The following is a 19957-nucleotide window of genomic DNA, read 5'->3' as shown; positions in this document are numbered from 1 at the left end:
TAATAAACCTTATGGTAACACTTTATCCTCTCTAATAAACTTTCTGTCTCAACCTCTGAGAGTCATTGCTTGGAAAGGGCTTTCAGATCTGACTCCATGGCCCAAAATAAAAAAAGTAGGTTACTGAGCAGTAGTACTGTGTCACTCAGTGCTCGGCTGTGTGCACAGCTCTGCTGAAATGCTGTTCCCCTCTCTTGGCACAAGGCCACACCGCGGTGTTGGTTGTAGTCAGAATTACCAGGCAAAAGCCACTTCCATCTGCTTGGAGGGGAAGCGCAGTTGCACTGTGGTGTGTACTCGGTGTTTCTGAGCACTCACATGAAGTCCTCCTACACTGGATAATATGCATGTGTGTATGTACATACAGAATGTGTGTGTGTATATATATGTAAATGCCAAGAGAATTGCTAAACACCCTTATAATATTTGAGCCCACAAGGTACATGCATCCAAATGCAGAAAACCAGTAGCGATGGTCAAACCTGGTGAAGCACCAGGGTGAGGCGTGCATGGCCAGAGCAGGCAGGGAGCGCAGAGCTGGGTTCCTTTGTTAGTCAGCAGGGAAGCAGCCACGCCAGGGTTAGGGCTGGGGCAGAGGAGCAGTGCCGTTACCTGATGTGGTGCAGGGCGCTGGGAGGCTCCCGCAGGACGATGCCCGCTCCAGAGGTTTTTATACCACCATGCACCTGGAAGCAGGCGCGCTGCCCGCCGGGGCTGGCGGGCTATTTACAGCAACATGACCAGGCAGCATGCGGAGGGCTCGCTGCCTCGCTCTCAGATCTTTTCCACTTGCGGCATGAAACGAAAACACTCCTGAACCTCACAGACCCGAGTGCTGCAGCCTCAGAAGCTAAACTCTCAGGCTCCTCCGGCCTCTCATTTTCCAGGCTGGCTGTGCCCCGTTAGGATCCCCAGTCCCGAGCCAAGGGAGCCGGTGCGTGCAGGAGGCACGGCCCGAGTGCGGAGGAAAGCGAGGGGCTGGAGGCAGCTCGAAGGGCCCGGTGGCCTCTGTGCAGCGAGTCCTGCAGCCGGGAATCGGGAGCAGCAGCGATTTGCACGGGCAGTGCCTGCAAGCAGGGATGGGAACTGCACTCCCACGAAGAGGTCCTCATTGCTCTGCAAAACTAACGGGAGTTAGAGATGTGGGAGGCACGCCACACGTGCGCTCCTTATACCCATTAAGAATGGAGCGGTCGTGCGCATTTGCCGTGGCTGCCTTTCTGCCTCCCCCTCCTCCCGGAAAGGATTTTTTAGGAAAAAAAAAAAAAAAAAGCAGTGTAAGAAAGTTTGAAAGGAGCTGTGAAAGCCGAAGGGCTGGAAGGCAGCGGCAGGATGGAGCGAGAGAGGAGGGCGGCAAAGCGTATTCGGCTCAGCGCGCAGGGATGTGCGCCTTCTGAGGGAACAGCCTGCGAATTCGGGTCACGTTCTCCTGAGGAGGGACCCGAGAGGAGCCCTTAGGCGCTGTGCGTTTCCCGCCTCGGCCGCGGGATGGCTCCAGCAGTCGCACCAAGTGCGGGAAACGCCCGGATGCTCGCGCCAAGGCTCCCTGGTCTCTTTTCTCAGAAATCTAGTATTTAAAAGAATATATCTGTTTATTTATTTATGGATGCTAGGGACCGAGCATTAACTCCATTGAACTATGTCTTACATACCGCACCTGCTCCTTCAGCACTACACAGGCCCCCTCCGTTTCCCTTCATTGCGGAAACGAGGGGCCCTGAGCTCGGTCAGGAGCTGACAGCAGAAAGAAGGCGGCAGGTACGTTGCCTTTGGAGTGACTGTCATCCCCGTTGAGTTGGTTTTTTTTTGTCGTCGTTTTTTTTAAGACATGATCTTTCAAGCAGGCACGCTCCTGGCTCTCACAGCGATGTTCTGCCTCCGCAGGTGGATGCAGCTCAGGCCAGTACTGCTGCCAGTGCTCTGCCTTCAGCTTTGGCACTGGGATTAGTGCTGAGCACAGGCGCTGTGCTTTTTAAATCAAACCGAAGGGAAGGGCTCGCTCCTTGCTGTGTCTTGGGCAAGCAGCTGAAAAGCAGCTTCAGGATCAGTGGTACAGCGTAGTTAGAAATAATTTAGGTGCGGCTTCATTTCTTGCTTGTAAGTTAGGCAGGTAGCAACACTGAATGCCTGAAATGCAAGTGCTGTTCAAATATACTTTATACATACTTTCTACAAATGCTTCTTGTGCTGCAGTCTTTCCCCAAGCACTTTTTGTTTAATGCCGCGAATGAGTCTCATGTAGGGGAGCAGCATCATGGCACTAAAATTTCAGCAGGCTTGAGTGGGCAGAGGGCAGCCCACCACCACCTCAGGCCTTGTGAGGGGACTGCTTTTTGTGATATAGAATCACAGAACAGTTTGGGTTGGAAGGGACCTTAGACCACCCAGCCCCAACCCTGTGCCGTGGGCATGGCTGCCCCCCACCAGCTCAGGCTGCTCAGGGCCCCATCCAACCCAGCCTGAGTGACTCCAGAGATGGGACATCCACAGCTTCTCTGGGCAGCCTGTGCCAGCGCCTCACTGCCCTCCGAGTGAAGAATTTCTTCCTAACATCTAACATAAATCTCCCCTCTTTTAATTTAAAACCATTCCTCCTTGTCCTATCACTATCAGGCCATGTAAAAAGTCAGTCCCCCTCCTGCATACGAGCTCCCTTCCAGTACAGGAATGCCACAGTGAGGTCTCCCTGGAGCCTTCCCCAGGCTGGAGAAGCCAAGCCCTCAGCCTGTCTCCATAGGACAGGTGCTCCAGCCTTCTGGTCATCTTCATGACCCTCCTCTGGACCTGCTCCAATAGCTCTGCATCCCTCCTGTGCTGGGAGCCCCATGCCTGGGTGCAGTACTCCAGGTGGATCTCAAACAGGCTGAGTAGAGGGGGAGAAGTGTGACTTGAAGTTTGTTTGCTTGTTTTAATTCTGTTTATGTGAGGCCTTGCTGGTTGTGTAGGCCTCTTCCCTTTGCTGTGTCCTCAGGCTGCCAGCAATGCAGGCAGGGTTTCCCTCCGAACTCTACCTCCTCATGCAACTCAGCAAATAGGCAGAGCAGTCCTATATTTTATTGTATTATAGATGAGAGTGGTTTCAATTCAAAGCAAGTTTAAAGTAAAATGAAAGTTGGGTGTATAATCACTAGAAATTTAATTAAAAGACTGCATGAAATTTCCTGCAAACAAGTTAAAGGGACACTTATCAAGAAGACTGCTCACAAACCCCCAGGACATTGCAGGGATGTTACCAGCTGCCACCCGGAGCAGGGCTTGGCACTGAGGAGCAGCAGTGCTGGTGGGAACTGATGAATGATAAGGCTTCCTGTGGAAAGGGAAAAGGGTTTCAAATGTCACAGAATCATAGAATGGTTTGTGTTGGAAGGGACCTTAGAGATCATCTAGTTCCAACCCTCTGCTATAGGCAGGGACAACTCCCTCTAGACCAGGTTGCTCACAGCCCCATCCAGTCTGGCCTTCAATGCTTCCAGGGAGGGGGCATCCACAACCTTGCTGGGCAACCTGCTCCAGTGTCTCACCACCCTCACAATAAATAATTTCTTCCTAATAACGTCCTTTGAAAGTGTCACCAAACTTGTAGTTTAGCATCCTGTAATTAAAATCATGCTTGTGAATTTTCACGAGCTTTTGCAAAGGTACTCGCTACAGATCCTTAAAGAAATGGAGCTTTGCTGGGATGAGAAGGGAGTTATCTTTTGGTTTGATAATTTGTTAACAGGGAGCAGTAAGTGGGCAGGTGCGCAGCATGCCATGAGGAGCAGTGCTGCTGAGAGTACCCAGAAGATGTGTGAAGGAGATGGCATGGTGATGTTGTAATGTAATTATTCAGGACAGTGAAATTAAAAGTAAGCTGAAGAATTGCAAAGGGATCTCTGATACATTGTGAGAGGTGCGAAAATGATAAATGAAGCTCCGTGCTGACAGACACAGCATAATGCATAGAGATAGCCTCGAGCTTGGTGTCACTTAGGAAAGAGATATTAGTGGCACTGGCAACTGCTATACTGCTTTCCAAAGTATATCAGTAGACAAAAAGTTAAGGGGGCTGCTGGGTTCTTATAAAGAGCAAAAAAAAAAAAAAAAAAAAAAAAAAAAAAAAAAAAAAAAAAAAAAGAGAGAGAGAGAAAAAAAGTGTTCAAACAAACAAAAAACCAATACAGTTGCAATGCCACTGTAGGAATCCAGGGTCTTGCTCCTTTTGAGGGTTTGCTGGAGGTCCTTTGCGAGCAACTGTTAAACTCCTGAAGAAGAATGGCAGACTCCAGCCCTAAAATAGATTCTCATCTTAGTTGCTATAGGCACCTGCTGAGTTCTTCTGCTGGTGGGAAGCATGTCTGCCTTCTCCAAATCGCAGGGACTTCTTAGCTGCTGATGTGCAACCAACTGCCAGGTGAAGCTGACTCCAGGTTAGCATCCTCGGTGGGCAGCTCTCCCCATTCCCATGGCTGTGGGATGAGCCCCCAGCACCCAGTACTACCAGTGGCCTTCCCGATCAGCAGCAGCCAAAGGTGCAAAGCAGCACAGAGGGAATCCTCAAAGTAACCCCAGTGTTTTCATTATGTTTTTAAAATGAAAAAATCCCTTGCCCTTGGCACAGGCCTTCTGTTGAGCACCTGAGAGGGCTGCCTGCCTTAGTGCCAAGGGAATGGCTTCTTCAAAAGCTCTTGGTATTTTGACTTCAGCTTCTGTGAGTCTCTCCTATCACGGCAAAAGCCCATTAAATGAAACACTGCAGTTTAATTAGATAGAACGCACTGATGTTAAGGGGTTGACTGGAGAGGGAAGGTGGTGGTGAGTATGTGGGGAGGGAAGCCCTAATCCGGCACAGCTGGGTGTGAAAAGTGCATTCAGCTGTGTGAAGTTTCTGGTGCACCAGATCATTCACCTTTGTACTGGCAGTATTGACAGCAGAGAAAATAAAGACGCCTATGAGGCTTTTTGCAGCTGATGATGCCCTATTTACTATGTAAAGCCACACGCTTGTGCTTCTCTCAGCAATGAGTTATGGTGATGTCTCCAGATCTTGCCTAGGCAATTTTTCAAAACTTGAAGCTGTGTGCCCTTGGGGGGCTGTTTCAGTTTGGACTTCCTCACTGATCTCAGTCCTTCACCATGCTCCCTCTGTATTGGGGTGGCCCTGTCCCTTATAGGACAGCTTTCTCCCCCAGGGCCAGCTTCTTCTCGTTGCTTTGTTCACCTCTTTATCTATAGATACACCACTCCCTGGGGAGGAAGTCACCAGAGCTGAACTGTTGTGATTTTTAAGTGAAGAATTCTAACCCTTCACAAGGGCTCTGAGCCCTGCTGCAGGCAGGGTACTGCCTTACTTTCCTGGTCCCCCTGGCCATTTCTCAGCTGGTGGCTCAGAAAAAGACTCAATGCCATCTGCTATTTTTTCCTTACGGCAAGGAAAGAGATCATGAACTAATTCCACAGAGCTTTTTATAGAACAAAGATTGCGATGATCTTAATTTACCGAACTGGAAGTTTTACAGCAGGGCTGATTTATTTGATCTGTTTGGGGCTGGTTACTATATACACAGATGAAGAACCAAATAGAGCTGGTTATGTTAAGGGTGAACACACCATTCACAGCGCTATAGGCTTTGGTCAACTGCAGCCAACACCACATGGAGATGAAGCTGGCAGGGCATTTTAACAATCTTTTTTTGTCATGGAATGCTTGGTTATATTCTGTTGCAATAGTATTTGCCTGGGATTAAGTTAAGCAACTCCTTATTCAGGAGAAGAGACTGAAGTCAGGGAGTTTTGCTGTGTTAAGAGCTGATGGAATTGTTCATTAATGGAACCCAACTGAAGAGGCTTCTTGCTTAACTGCCACTTGTGAAAAATGTGGTGTTTCCCTGGAAGGAAGGCAAAAATGGATTTGAAGTAGTTTCAGAACAACAACTACTGAGTAGCTCAAGCAACACTGTAATTAAGCAATTAGTTTTGCAGCAAGAGCTAAGTTTAGAAGTTACGTTCTCTGCATACTGGTTGGAGTAACGTGGCCTCAGCCTGTCTTCACGGGAGAAGTGCCCCAACCCTCTGATCATCCTTGTGGCCTCCTCTGGACCCACACTAACAACTCTACGCCATTCTTGTGCTGGGGGCCCCAGGCCTGGACGCAGTACTCCAGGTGGAGCCTCACAAGGGCAGAGTAGAGGGGAACAATCAGCTCCCTTTCCCTGCTGGCCACTCCTCTTTTGATGCAGCCCAGGATACAGTTGGCCTTCTGGGCTGCAAGTGCACACTGCTGGCTCATGTCCAGCTTTTTGTCTGCCAGAACCCCCAAGTCCTTCTCCACAGGGCTGCTCTCAAGGAGTTTTTCTCCCCATCTTTACACATATCTGTGATTGCCCCAGCCCCAGTGCAACACCTTGCACTTGGCATTGTTGAATCTCATTAGGTTCAGGTGGGCTCACTTTTCAAGCTTGTTCAGGTCCCTTGGGACAGCATCCCTTCCTTGTATTGTATCAACTGCACCATTCAGCTTAGAATCATCAGCAAATTTGCTTATGATGCACCCAGTCCCACTGCCTAGGTCACTGATAAAGATGTTGAAGAGCACCAGTCCCAAGATGGACCTCTGAAGGACACCACTCATGACCAGCCTCCACTTGGACATAGAGCCATTTACCACAATCGCCTGGCTGCAACCACCCAACCACCTCTTTGTGCACTGAATAGTCCATTCTTTGACCCTGTATCCCTCCAATTTGGATATAAGGATGTGGTGTGGGACCATATCAAAGGATTTGTAGAAGTCCAGGTAGATGACATCAGTTGCCCTTCCTTTGTCCACCAGTGCCACCACTCTGTCAGGGAAGGCCATCAGATTGGTCAGGCACAATCTGATGAAACACCTGCTCATCCTTCATGTGCCTTACTATCTTTTACAGGAGGATCTGTTCCATGATCTCCCCAGGCACATACTTGAGATTCAACAGCCTGTAGTTTCCCAGGTCTTCCTTTTTCCCTTTCTTAAAAATGGGAGTGATGTTTCTGTTTTACCAGTTCCTGGGGAATTTGCCAGACAACTACGACTTCTCAAATACACTGGAGAGTGTCTTGGCAATCCCATCAGCCAGCTCTCTCAGGACCCCGGGATGTCTTCTATTTTATTATATTGGCGCATGACATCAGAGGCAGATGTTGGTGATACAGCAGTAGAAAATGAACCTTCCCACCAATATTCCATTACATGTTGTTGCCGTGTGACAGATGACAGCAGAGAGGCAGTCTGACAGAATGGCACCTGACACGGAGCGTATGAAGCAAAGGTGTGTCATTGAATTCCTCCACCTGGAAAAAAATTGCACCCACTGACATTCACTGATGCTTGCTGAATGTTTATGGAGACCAAGCGGTGGATGTGAGCACAGTGCTGCGGCAGCGGGTGGTGCATTTCAGCAGTGGCAACGGACAGTGGGTCACCTCCGCTGGTGTGTATTTTTACAAGCACAGCATGCAGGCTTCTGTTCATCACTGGTGGAAACGCACAGCTAATGATGATGACTACGCTGAAAAAGAGTGTTTTGTTGCTGGGAATTTGCTCTAACAAATAGTGTTATTGTTCTCTTTGTATCTGTTGAAGTTTTCATGGAAATAAATAGATGACCAACCAATTGGGCTATGTTGCCTTTTGGGGACATACAGCAAGGTCTGACTGTTTGAAGGGAAGGGAGAGTTTGGGTATGGTTTCTATCAGCAGGATTCCTTAAGCTGGATGAGTTTCCTTGGCTTGCCCTGTCACAGCACAGGGAGGTGTGAGGTGAGAAGTCCCAGCAGCACAGCTACAGGGCTGCACTGGGCTTGGCAAAGCTGTTGTTGTCCCACTGGCCCTGCAGTAATGCTGTTTTTTCTGGCCCAGAGAAAACAGAATTATGTTATCTGGAGAGTACCAGTAATACTTAAAGCTGTGAAAGATTGGCCTGGCAGCTTTTGTGAGGTTATTCAGAGACATTATTTTGACATAACTGTTGCCACAGGGTTAAAGCTGCTCCCCACCAGCACTACCACAAAGAAGAGGGAATCAATTCCTTCATTTCAGGCCCAGCAAATGTTGTGTTTGCCTGCTCAGCCCTAGGGAAGGCAGTCCCAGCCAGAGATGATGGTGAAGGATACTACTTTTTTCATCCACCCATCCTTCATGTAACAATATTAATAAATCACGCAGCAGGTGGATATTCAGACAAAAAGCAATGGCATTTAACTTTTCGATGTAAGCCACTGGTCAAATACTGAAATGTGTTACTAGAATGGCAAGCAATCTTCTTGAGCTATTTTATATGGAAACAGTCATTGAAGACGCTGTGTTACAAATGCTTTCCCATGCAGTAATCCACACACGAGTTATGAAATTTGTTTAGAAGAATCTAGAAGACTTAATCAGTTTTGGTTTGGTTTTAACTGCCACCTGTTCTTCTGATGCTTCTGAGTTCTGATGTCATAAAGTCCTTTGACTTAAATACAGTGTTGCAGTTGAAAGGTGGCAGAATTCATTCCTTTTAGTTAATTGATTGTTTTAGTGATGCAGAAGGTTTACTTTTACTTATATAGGTTTACTTTTATCTGCAAACAGAAAAATACTTGCCATGTCCATTGCCTGTCACGGTGTGAATGCTAATTGAAAGCTTCCATTTTTGAAGCAGCTGGGATAGGGCCCAAGGTTCTCAGGTAACAGGTTTTTCCACACCAGTCCCAGCTCAGTTGTTGTCTTTACAATCCCATATTGCTCAAACAGTTGTGCCTGGAGCTGTCAATGGAAAGTTTTCATCACCTCAGCACTGAGATTGCCTTTTATCCCCTTGCCTGACATGAAACAGCAACACAGCATTAAGGGCTTTGTTGGAGTGAATTTGTTATTCTCTCACCTGCTTGGTGAGTTAAAATGAGGGATCAGAGCTGTGTGAGCTACTATCACACAATGGAAAGACATGCTCATAAGCAAGAGTATGTATGAGTGCTTATATGCACAGAAAATTGTCTGTATTTGCCAAGTAAATCTCATTGGAAGGTTAGTGAAGACATAACATGAATAACAATTCGCTAGGGTGAACCATTCCCTCTCTCCCCTCTCACCTAGGGGTGACTTTCACATCCTCGGTTCCTGTTGTTACAGTGTAAATGCAGTCACTTTAACAAGACCACTAGGTTTAAACTAACTAACTAAATAAATAAATGGAAAAATGGATTTTCAGCATCAGACTCTAGCATGCTTTTTAAATAGACAGTAGTGTATATGGCACAAAATCAGCATGGAGAGACGGCCAAGCCACCCCAGACAGCAGGCACGACAGAAGACTTCTGAATGAAACCAGCACACTGGTGCAGGATAAAAGCTGCCCTTTCCATCCCAAAGACATTCAGGATGATCTGATGCTGAGCATGTTGACCCACAGCCTTCTTAGCAGTGGCTGGTGTCCCGCTGGGGCACCCAGCATCCCCTTGGTACTGTATTTCAGCCACTTAATCCTGCCAGGGGATGGGATGCAATTCCAGCTGAGAACACCCACATTCAGGTATAACCAATGAACCTAAAAATAATTCCTCTCTCTAGAACCAGCATTGTGAAACATCTTACTTGGCATCCTGTTGCTGTACCAAGAAGAACACGAGTTTCCTCACTCTAGCACCGTAACTGCCAACCTGTGAATATGTCTCACCTTCTCTGGAGAACCGAGTAACATCAAGGAGACTATGTAAAGGAAGTGTCTCTATATTGCCTTTCTCTTATCTCCCAGAGTGGTGGTCCAGTTTTCAGGCGATGATTATTTTTAAGTCAGTTTTTCACAGTCCACCCTGATGTAACCAACGCCCTGGTATGAAGAGACTCAAGCATCCCGTATGGGCCAGAGGCAGGTGCCACAGCACATGTTCAACCAGGTAGTCAGAGAGAAGGATGACATGAAGCAAAGGTTAGGCTTAAACACAGGTCTTCACATGTGGAATAGATGGAAAAACATTTCTTTAGGAAACCCACTGGGTCTTCTGTTCAGACAGAAGTATTTGTACTTGATTAATTGTAACTATGGCCTGCAATTGATGAGACAGAGACGTGGAAATGGAGCTCCAGGGTAGATTTTTCTAGAGCAAAGAGGCAGCTTAGAGCACAACTCACAGGACATACATTTTGGATTTAGCTGCCCAAGTGGGACTTAAAATTGCCATTTTTGATTTAGACTTTTTCTGTGTAGGAGACAGAACCCTTGGGAGAGATCATAGATAAAATGGGACAGAAAGTTCTCTCAATCAGTAGGTTAAGAAAAGGATTCTTATTCCTCCAGTCTTCTCTTCTTGAAGAAGATATCTAGGTAAACTTTGAAAGGCTGAAGAGCTTCAGAAAAATCTGCATAATAAATGTCATTGCTTTTAATTACGACGACTACGTAGTAGCTGTACTTGTCATTCCTGCAACAGTCTAACCATTTTGTAATGTAATTTCCTAGAAGCCACAGAAAATTCGGTTGCAATTGCATGTAGAAAGACATTCTTCCAGCCCAAGGCAGAAGCAACCATACATAAACCATTACTAAACCATTCTAAACTTAAACATGACTCAGTCTTCATTTTATTGAGGTCTACAATTAACAGCAGGTTACAGGTGCAAGGATCAGATCAGGTTTGGAAGGTGTTGTACGGCCTCTGGTTGAAGCTCTACATCAGAGCTCTACATCAACTGTAACACAGTAATTAAGGGCATTCCAAATCTCATTAAATTCAATAAAATTAAATTGAAAAATATGTGTTACCACTTTGTTGAATGACATAACTACAAATGTGTTTAAGCATGGGGCAGCTTGCCACCTTATCGTATCACTAGCCTTGATATCTAGCCTTGCTAGATCCAAAAGGATGTGGCAAGTATTTCCAACACCTGATAAGCCAAGAAGTTTCACAGGGGACGGTAAGTGTTGAGTGTCCTCTGAGTTAAGCAGTGCTTCTTAGCATTATTATATAGAAAATATTCATTTAAACAGAGCAAATGACATGGGTAGACAGATAACACTATTCTATTCACATTTCCCACTACATTTCAAAACTGTAATCTATTTCTAAACTCAAAAGTGTATATGTCACCTACTGTTGCAGGCATCTATGCTGACAGAAGACCACATGGCAGGAAACTTTGGCAAGTTGTGTTTTTTTCCAAACTGCAGCTCTGAAGACCGGACAAGAATGTGCTCACTCTTCAATCTTGGAAGGAGACCCTGCAAACAGTGCTATATCCAGCAAAGTTTTATAGACTCAGGATTATCTCCAGCATCTGTGCAGGAAACATGAGAAAGGACATTCTCTCTGGTTTAAGATGTTGCTAATGAGGGTAAGGTTGCCTCCATTCCCTCACGTCAACTCCCCAGGCACATTCAGACTATTCCATCATTTCAAGCCTCCCCCTTTAATAACAAACTGCAAAGTGCTCTTTTCTGAAGGCTACTGTCTAAGGCATTGGATGTATTGAAGCCTGCTTGTAAAAGCAAAAAAAGACTTCTCTAAGAGCATTCTCTGGCATCTGCCACAAAGACTCCTTCTCCATATCATTGGTTTGTATCTTACCTGACCAGAAAAATGTTTCCCTGCTGCTCTACTGGCAGAAGAAATTGGGAGCAGTTAGTCATTGCCTCAGTTTCAGGTGATAGAATACATCTTCAAAGATCAATACTGGCACAACTGTCAGAAGCATTGCAGCACAGGTTTTCTCAGCCACTGTTATCTGGGACCAGGATGGCAAGAGGTAAGATGACCAGAGTCAACTGGAAGTAGCAAAAAGAGCATGAAATCCTTTCAGAGAATACCACTTTCCTTTTTTTTTTTTTTTGTAATGACTGAAAAAGCAAATATAACTTCAGTTGAAAGGGGCAATTTCTGCAAACATACTAGTTAAGTCACAGAGTTCTAAAGGTTTACTTCTGCACTTGTAATTTAACATCTGCATTTACTGCTCTGAATAGGAGAAGACTTACCTTGCCCAGAAGCTCCTTGAAACAGGTTCTGTGATTTGTTGGTTTTAAATTACCACTAACAAAACATCCAAATTCTTATTTGCTTCTAAGTAATAATATACAGCAGAGGAAAAACACCCATATTGCAAAGTTTGTTGTTTGTTATATCTTTTTATTTAAGTTCACCAATACTAACATTATTTAGGAGGATGCCTTGCCAGTATTTGCTAATCACTCTTCCTAACTGTAACAGATATCCTGGATGGCCCAACAAGATGTAAGTTAATCTTCAGGTTGAGTGCAAAGCAATATCCTGAAAGAAAAATGACTTGGACACTTTGTGATCAGCAACTTGAATTACAGCCCTGATACTCCGAGCATCACACAGTTTCATTTAAAAAGCATGACCACATGTTTGCAAACTGACGACTGGTTTTTGATTTCATTGCAGAAGCCAAATTTGAAATTGTAAAGATAGCATTATAGCCTCATCCAGAAGAGGGAAAATCAAAAACTACCTTTTGCATATGAAAGGGAAATACTGGTGTTCATGTAGTGAAATATAATGATGATATACAATGTTTATAATAATAATTTTTCTATTGTAATACATAGTATACATTATAAGGTATTTTATACGTTATTTATATAATACTAATTATAACATTGGGCTGATGGGCTGTTTAAGAAGAGAGCTTCCGTGCTCATTCCATTTCTCTGATCTCTGGATACAAATGTGGTATTAAGTATTTCCATCACAAGAACCGATTCTTATCAATTTACTGGAAGCATTTAAATGATTGGTGTCACCTGTCTCCAGCTAGGTCCCTTCATTTCAACGTGAACTCTGCAGAATTGATCAAAGCTAGCACAGAATAGGAGACAGGGCCAGTGGCTGCCCCACCTCATGCTCCCACTGGTGGCAGGAAGGATGATGCTAAGGCCCTCACACACCCTGGCCTTTTCTCCATGGCTGAATTTAGCTCAGCACATGGAGTTAAACCAAACAGTGCCCAGTATATGTTTCTGTGATTCCTCTGCAGATAAGCCAGGCTCCGGCAGGGAGAAACCTGGATGAGTTTTGAGCAAGTTAACACAAATTTAGCAGCCTGTGCCCAGTGATCAGCTGCCAAAATGCAGAAGTAGGATTAGGGGAGATTTTCTGAGCCTGGTCTCAGGCCATGTCACCCAGAGCGATATGAAGCATTTCTGGCCTGCTGTCTTCCAGACCTAATCAGCTCTGGCTTAGTCTTGAAAGAACCCTGAGACCCTCCTGGGTCTAACAGTTCAGACTCAGTCATTCAATTCTAGATCTGGCCTACTAAATCCATCACGGAGCATGAGAAACAAATGTCCACAGATGACTGAGCTTGTTACCAGTGGCTCAGCACTGGAGGTTGAGAAGTTCTTCATCTGGGGGTTTGCCAGCAGGCCAGGGCTCATAGCACCACTCACTGCCACATCCAGAACCTTCTGGTGGAGGAGGTTTGCCTCGGGACAGCTAGGCCTGCCTCCCCAGCCAGCTCCTGGCCAATAGGTGAGCTTGCCTGTGACACCACCCAGCTTTCGAACCCTCTTGCCACAGGAGAAGGTTCACATGTGGCACAGCAGGCAGCTAGCATTTGAGCATGGGCAAGCAGAAAGAAGGACTATGTGGTGAGAAACAGAGTGAAGAGGAGCAGAAGCAAAGGAGGAAGAAGAGCCACATCCTCCCTCCCTTGTTTCCCACAACCGCCTGTTGCTTCCATTCGCCATCCTGTGCTGGCATACAGGCTCTCTTGCCAAGAGCCCTGCAGCTGACTCATTTAAATCAATTAAACAGGACACTCATGCACTGGGAATGAACCCTGTGTTTTGAAGGCCTCATTTGTGTTCTGCAGGAGTGCTGCAGCAGGCCTTTCTCCAACCGGATTCAGGAGTACCTGGATCCAGTACACTCATGTTGTACATGGACAGCAATAGAGATTTTAGGGAGTCGTCTCTCTCACCCATTTTTCCCCATCATCCCCCTTACTCTGTTGTGTTTTCAGAACACGCTCTGCTTTTTGGCTAAAAAAAGTCTATTGGCCTAATTCTGCACTTTTAAACATTTACTTCACAGAAACATATCCTGTCCTCTCCCTGCTTTGAAGACCTGCATCTATACCTCTGACTAAGTGCCTAGTTAGTTATCGTGGCTGTTACTGCATTTCTAGTTCAGGAGGGCAGTAAATAACTCAGGTTGCCTTTTCTGCTGGACTGTTGGACCAAGACTGCTCACATAACCCATGGAGAAATGCAGACATAACACTCCACCTAGATACCTGTGTCAAACAGTTGGAGAATACAGTCATCAGTTTTCCCTGTTTTGAACAGGGAGTCAGTGCTGGAAAGAGCCAACCAAGAACTAGTCCAAATTTAACTTAACCACGCCTAAGAGATGCCCAGCTGCACCTCTCACTGCACATACAATGCAGCATGGCCTCAGCAGATGAGAGATTTTGGCCCTTCTAAGCTTGCTGAATTGGTACCTAAGCAATTGCTTTATTTATGTTCATCTTTCTGCTGTCAGTTATTTTCTCTTATTGACTCAAATCTACTGTTGAGTTTCCCAGTGTGGAACTAGATCCGTTTGCCTGTTAACACTTAGCACAGTGATCTTTCCATGGTTGACAGTATCAGTAACAAGTAACACTCAGCATACTCTACTCCCCATTTAGCTCTGGTTTTAATATTTTCCACTTCTATCCCCACAAGCAATGTCAGAAGGCATCACGGACATCAGACTGGATGTGAACCAAGAGCTGGAGATGACCAACATATCATATAATTGTGTAAAGAAACCACTCCAACAGAACTCAATAATACAATTCATAGATGCAATATCTATGAAAAAAAAAAAGCAGTTAACAGACAAATATTGTGCTAAGGCACTGGATGGAGGAAAAAAAGTCCATTATGCTATTGTACCATAATGGCTCTTCCTGCAGTAATTCATAGCTGTAGCTGCTTCCTCAAGGAAGATTTACAGGCTTCCTGGGCTCTACCTACACAGGAGCCTGTGCTGAGGCTGCACAGGGAATCTACCTAACTCCAGCTCTGTGCAGCTGCTTAGATAAAAATTAGGAGTACTTCCACCTCATCCCCTCAGACAAGGTAGTGAGCTCCAGTTTCGCTTCTGATAATTGGTAGCCAGAAACAAACATACAGAAACTGTACTATGCATGTTTGTGGAGCTACTGCTATTTACTGACATGATCTATCATGTACTAGTTTATAATAGTTTTTTTTTAATTCCTCAAATCTGTCCTGGAAACATAAAACGAGGGCTAAAATCACCTTCATCTATTTTTCTAAGAGAGCAGATTCAGAAGTTAGAAATCATGGATTTTATGCATGGAAAATCCTTATGTAACACAAAGTATCACTGTGTAACACTTTCATCTAAGCGCATCTATTGCTCTCTGAATAGCTTTTGTGTTTGCAGTCACTTGTTGAGCCCATCCCCTTGCACATTAGTTTGCAAGAGACCTTTTTAATCCTAGAGTAAAAACAAAACAAAAAAAACCCAGCAGATGAGCACGCTCAGGCCACAGTGCTTGTTGCTACCATAATACCACAGTTATGCACCCCTCTGTATCTCAGTTCATTTTGCTTTCTAACCACTACAGGTATCTGAAATAGAAAAGTGATTTCCCTTTAATCCAGATAACATTAGGACAAGTGTCACCATGATGGAGAGGGGCTTTTGTGAACAGTTATCCCTCCCCTTTGTGTCAGGCTGGCAGGGTGCCTTTTCATCTCATGCTGTTGCAGATGTCCCATCAGGATGGGGATTTCCTCTCCTCCTTCAGACTCGGGGAAGGAGGATAGGGAGGTGATAAACCCTCTGAATGCCAGAATTCAATATACAGGCAGCATCATCTTTCTGATTCAAAGTAGCCCAGTGTAATGGGACCCATTCATCTTGGAATGGAAACACAATCCTGCTAGAATAAAGTTTACTACAAAAACCGAGCCTACTAAGTCAATGGTTTCATTTCACTAAGCCCGCACCCGAAATTTTAATTCAACGAAGTTCATGGTGACACAGGTATGACTTATCACTTGGGCATGCATAGCTGTAAGCGTCAAGTAACACATGGTATGCTGAAGTGATGCAAGAGCTTAAGAGCTTATATTTGACCTTGATCCCCAGAAGCAAACTCCTTGAGATCTCAAGTGGATGTGATCTAGTTGTAAGAAATCCTTTCTTCAGTTTCGTATCACCTAGAAAACATCTGTTTACTAGCTGCAAATGCTGTTAGGGAAGGTCTCCCCATTTAGGATTACTTCTCATTTTAAAAGAATGTGGGAATACTTATTTCTATCAGAGTGCAGCATTTCAGAAGTTTTCATCTGATTATTTTGCCTTCTTGAGCAGTTTTTTCTAAAATCCTTTGACTTTACTGTACAGAAGGGTCCTGAAAGCGCTGGGGTTAATCTTCTTCCTTATGCTGATGCACTTAAGATGTACCATAGCCCTGGAATAGCTCCGATATCATAGTTAACCAGGAAGCATGCAGAATTTAGCGACCTGACCTGACCAGAGACCATCAGGCCAACACTCCTCTGATTTTTCTCCCCACACCTTAGATCAAAGAGGAAATTCTCTGGCATGGTCCTTCCTCAGGAAACTGACACCTGAAGTTAGAAGCACAAGTTAAAGCACTGCCGTAACCTGCACTGGAGATCGGTCAGAATGGTGCCAGGGCATCATCTGCGATATCTGTCACAGTGTCAGAGAAGCTAACATCTGATTACAAGAAAAAATGAAGTTTGCAACCGAGGAAAAAGTGAAGGCTGCCATTCCATTACCCTGAGAGATTTTTTGTTCCTGGGAGAGAGGGGGTTTTGTTAACTATGATATAAATAAGATTACTGTGAGACGTGATGCATTTTCCATTAAACTGAAAACAGGATTTTTTTTCATGGTGCAGATATTCTTCCAAAGTACAAGGGATATTGCTCACAGGAAGGTTTTGCTAATGAATGAAAATGAGGAAATTAAATTGCCTGGTACTTATCAAAAAACTAAAATTATCTTAATATCTGGGACTTACTAAGGTTTGGCAACACAATTTGCCTTTCTCCATTTTTTATTGTGTTCATTTGACAACATTTTTTGCAAGTTTTTTTATACTTGCAGTTTTCAGGGTTCGTGGTGAGCTATGTTACGTGAGCTAAAATGGCTGAGTAAAGAATGGCGTCAGATTTGCAGACTGGTATTTAGGATCTCCCTGCCTCTGTGGGGATTAAGTTACTGGTGAGTTAGAAAGCCTTCATGGTCAAAAATATCCTGGGGACAGTCCACTTCCCAACTTTCCAAAATAAGCAGCAGTGAAACAAAATCTGCTATGGGCACATGCAAACATAGCTGCTTTCTTTACTGTCTAATGGAAGTCTGGGGTCTCTCTGCCTTGCTCAGGAGTCAGCTGAGCTGCAGTTCCTTCCTTTGCCCTGGGAGAAAGTGGGAGATGCTGTGCCTTGTGTTGTGTTCCCATGTGCAACCCAAGGGTGATGGAAGCTGTGCTGTCCCTTTGGGAGCTGCCACCTGTGAGGCTAGGCTGCTCCCACTGCTCCCATCTGCTTTTGTGACCCCAAGGTGAGCTGATGCAGAACATAGAGGGGGCAGAAAACTAGTGCCATGGGGCAAAGAAAGATTAAAACTCTTCTCTAGCTATTTGTTCATTTTGTTCCCTGAATTCAGCAAGACTTCCTACAGGAACACCTTAAAACACCACATATTAGAAATACAGGAGAAAGGAGGAAGAGGCCCAAGTAGGTATTTACAGAGGCAGGCAAACTGAAGGGATGATAACCTTACATTTCCACCTTACAATATGATATGGAAATCTTGTCTCATCAGGAGCCAAACCTTACGCTTTTGACTCCTGGAAGTCAGAAGAACACAGAAGGAAATCAAACTTTTAAGGACTTGTTCCACCAACTTGTCCTGTCAGATCTTTACACAAGCACAAAGTCTCACATAAGTCTTAATGTGATTAGGAAAAATCTTGATAGCTGGGGCCACCTGGAAGCCCTCTGAACCTGTTTAGATTCAATATACACAAGAGAACTTTCTCCAAACACAGAAGAAAGGAAAAAGAAAGAAGGGGGTGGTGCTGGACCATTCCTTAAAATTACTTGACAAGGGAAAAGCACCTGGCTATGCTCCTGGCCTACTGGTAACAACGCTTATGGCTGATGTAGATATGACGATGTATGCTCATTCACCAAGGAAAGAAGGATACAGCTAGGAAACCAGAGCTATGGGACATGATCCAGTTGGGCCTCTGCTGCCTGGGGGACACCTGGGCGTAGCTATGATAGAAGTCACCTTGTGCTCTTGGCTTTCTCTCCCACAGCTGTACCCAGTACTGCTTCGCTTGTCCTTCCTGCAATTTCTTGATCATATTCTGGCATCATTTCAAAATTCACTATTCTGCTGGGCCAGGTACCATCAAACTATGAACTGGGACATTGATGTGACAGTGTGGGAAGCTCCTCCACGGCTAGACATTACAAGCAGTTAGGGAAGTGGGCCTTGAGGGCGCTGAAGAGAGTTGTGCTACATCTAGACTGCTTTTATCTCAAATATTGCCTCAGATATGATTTGACATCAACAGAGCAAATTCCTTGGTCTATCTACCTTTTGCTCACAGGGCTGCCTACCAACGCTGTGTATATTAAGCATGAACTGAGGAGTATGCCTAAAAAAGCATATTCCTCAGTGAACATACACCTTGCAGCTTCTGAATGCTCAAACCTAGGACACAACTACTGACACATGCAGCCCTGCCAAGATGCAGGCATTTTCTGAGGTTACTTGGAAAACTTGCAGTGCATGAGAGGATGTGCTGTGGTTGCATTCTTGGGATTTGGAATACACATTTTGCCTAAGTCACACACTGAGATGCCTTTTGTAAAAGTGGCGTCCCTTGCACAAAGACATCTATTTATATATTATGGACTGATTGATCCCAAAGGATGGGGATACCAGGGAGATATTGGATCTGTATTTCTGCCCTGTGGATGCACATCTAAGCTCATTACACTAAGCACTCTTGGCTAGCTTCCCATGGCATCATGGTTTCAGCTTGGGCTTCAGAACCTACCCCACAAATGAACAAAACAGCTCAAGCTGAGCTCCATGTCCCATGGAGCATATTACTGCTTTTATGCTAAAAAATGACATAAAAACATGTTTTTATACTAACCTAGAGGTGCTTTTTATGGGTTGATCTGAAATGAAGGTGCTACAGACATACCTCTGTCTGGTTTTGCAGCACCTCCACTCCTTCCCTTCTAAATGCTGTTTTGACAGAGTTTTCTGCCGTCCAGGGAATACCCAAAGAATAATTTTATAAAATGAGCAGCTGACCAGTGAGAGATCCAGCAACCCTCAAAGCTGTCATGTGAGATTTTTCAAAGCATTCCAGAGAGGGCACCGAAATCAGCAAGATCACACACTTCCAGGCACGGATTCCCAGTCACTGCACCTGTAACTATTAACACTACCATTACGTCACAGTGAATGAACTCTACCTCCTCCCCTCGCAAATTCTAGTGCTATTTAAGCTCTCAGAATACAGCATTAGCGGTACTTAAATTCTGGGTTTTGTTGTCCAGGGGGAAGTTAATTTTGTCCTACTGGCTTAACATCATGAACTCAAAAGCAACTGTTGTAGAAGTTTTTGTTTGTTTGTTTGTTTGTTTAACAAAAAGGTCCTTACAACCCTAAAAATGTATTTTGATACGCAGGTAAGTGTATGTGCATATACTTGTGGATATCCCCATGTCCTGATATTTGAAAATGCATCCCATAAAGCTTTTGGCCAAAGATAAATGGTAGAAATATAAGCATGAAAGCAGGTGGGCTTTTTTGTTGTTGTTCTTTTCTTTTCTTTTCTTTTCTTTTCTTTTCTTTTCTTTTCTTTTCTTTTCTTTTCTTTTCTTTTCTTTTCTTTTCTTTTCTTTTCTTTTCTTTT

At 44.7% G+C, this 19957-nt stretch overlaps 1 protein-coding gene across 7 annotated transcripts in view; it reads right to left on the bottom strand.

Annotated features, from left to right (window-relative positions):
• The window catches only part of METTL21C (methyltransferase like 21C), a 36831-nt gene that overhangs the window by 5418 nt on the left and 11456 nt on the right, over positions 1-19957 (bottom strand). For 2 of the 7 annotated variants that reach the window (XR_002444023.1, XR_002444025.1), the window contains exons 3-4: positions 11563-11759; positions 11090-11272 (exon numbers count right to left, since the gene is read on the bottom strand). The gene's annotated coding sequence lies outside the window, so the exon portion shown is untranslated. Of the gene's footprint in view, positions 1-612; positions 2459-10553; positions 10685-11089; positions 11273-11562; positions 11760-19237; positions 19327-19957 lie in introns of those variants that run through there. The other 5 variants (XR_002444028.1, XR_002444026.1, XR_002444024.1 and 2 more) reach the window with 5 other exon arrangements.

This window comes from Numida meleagris, chromosome 1 (genome assembly GCF_002078875.1).
Source record: "Numida meleagris isolate 19003 breed g44 Domestic line chromosome 1, NumMel1.0, whole genome shotgun sequence".
NCBI lineage: Eukaryota > Metazoa > Chordata > Aves > Galliformes > Numididae > Numida > Numida meleagris.
This window is presented reverse-complemented; position numbering and strand designations above follow the sequence as displayed.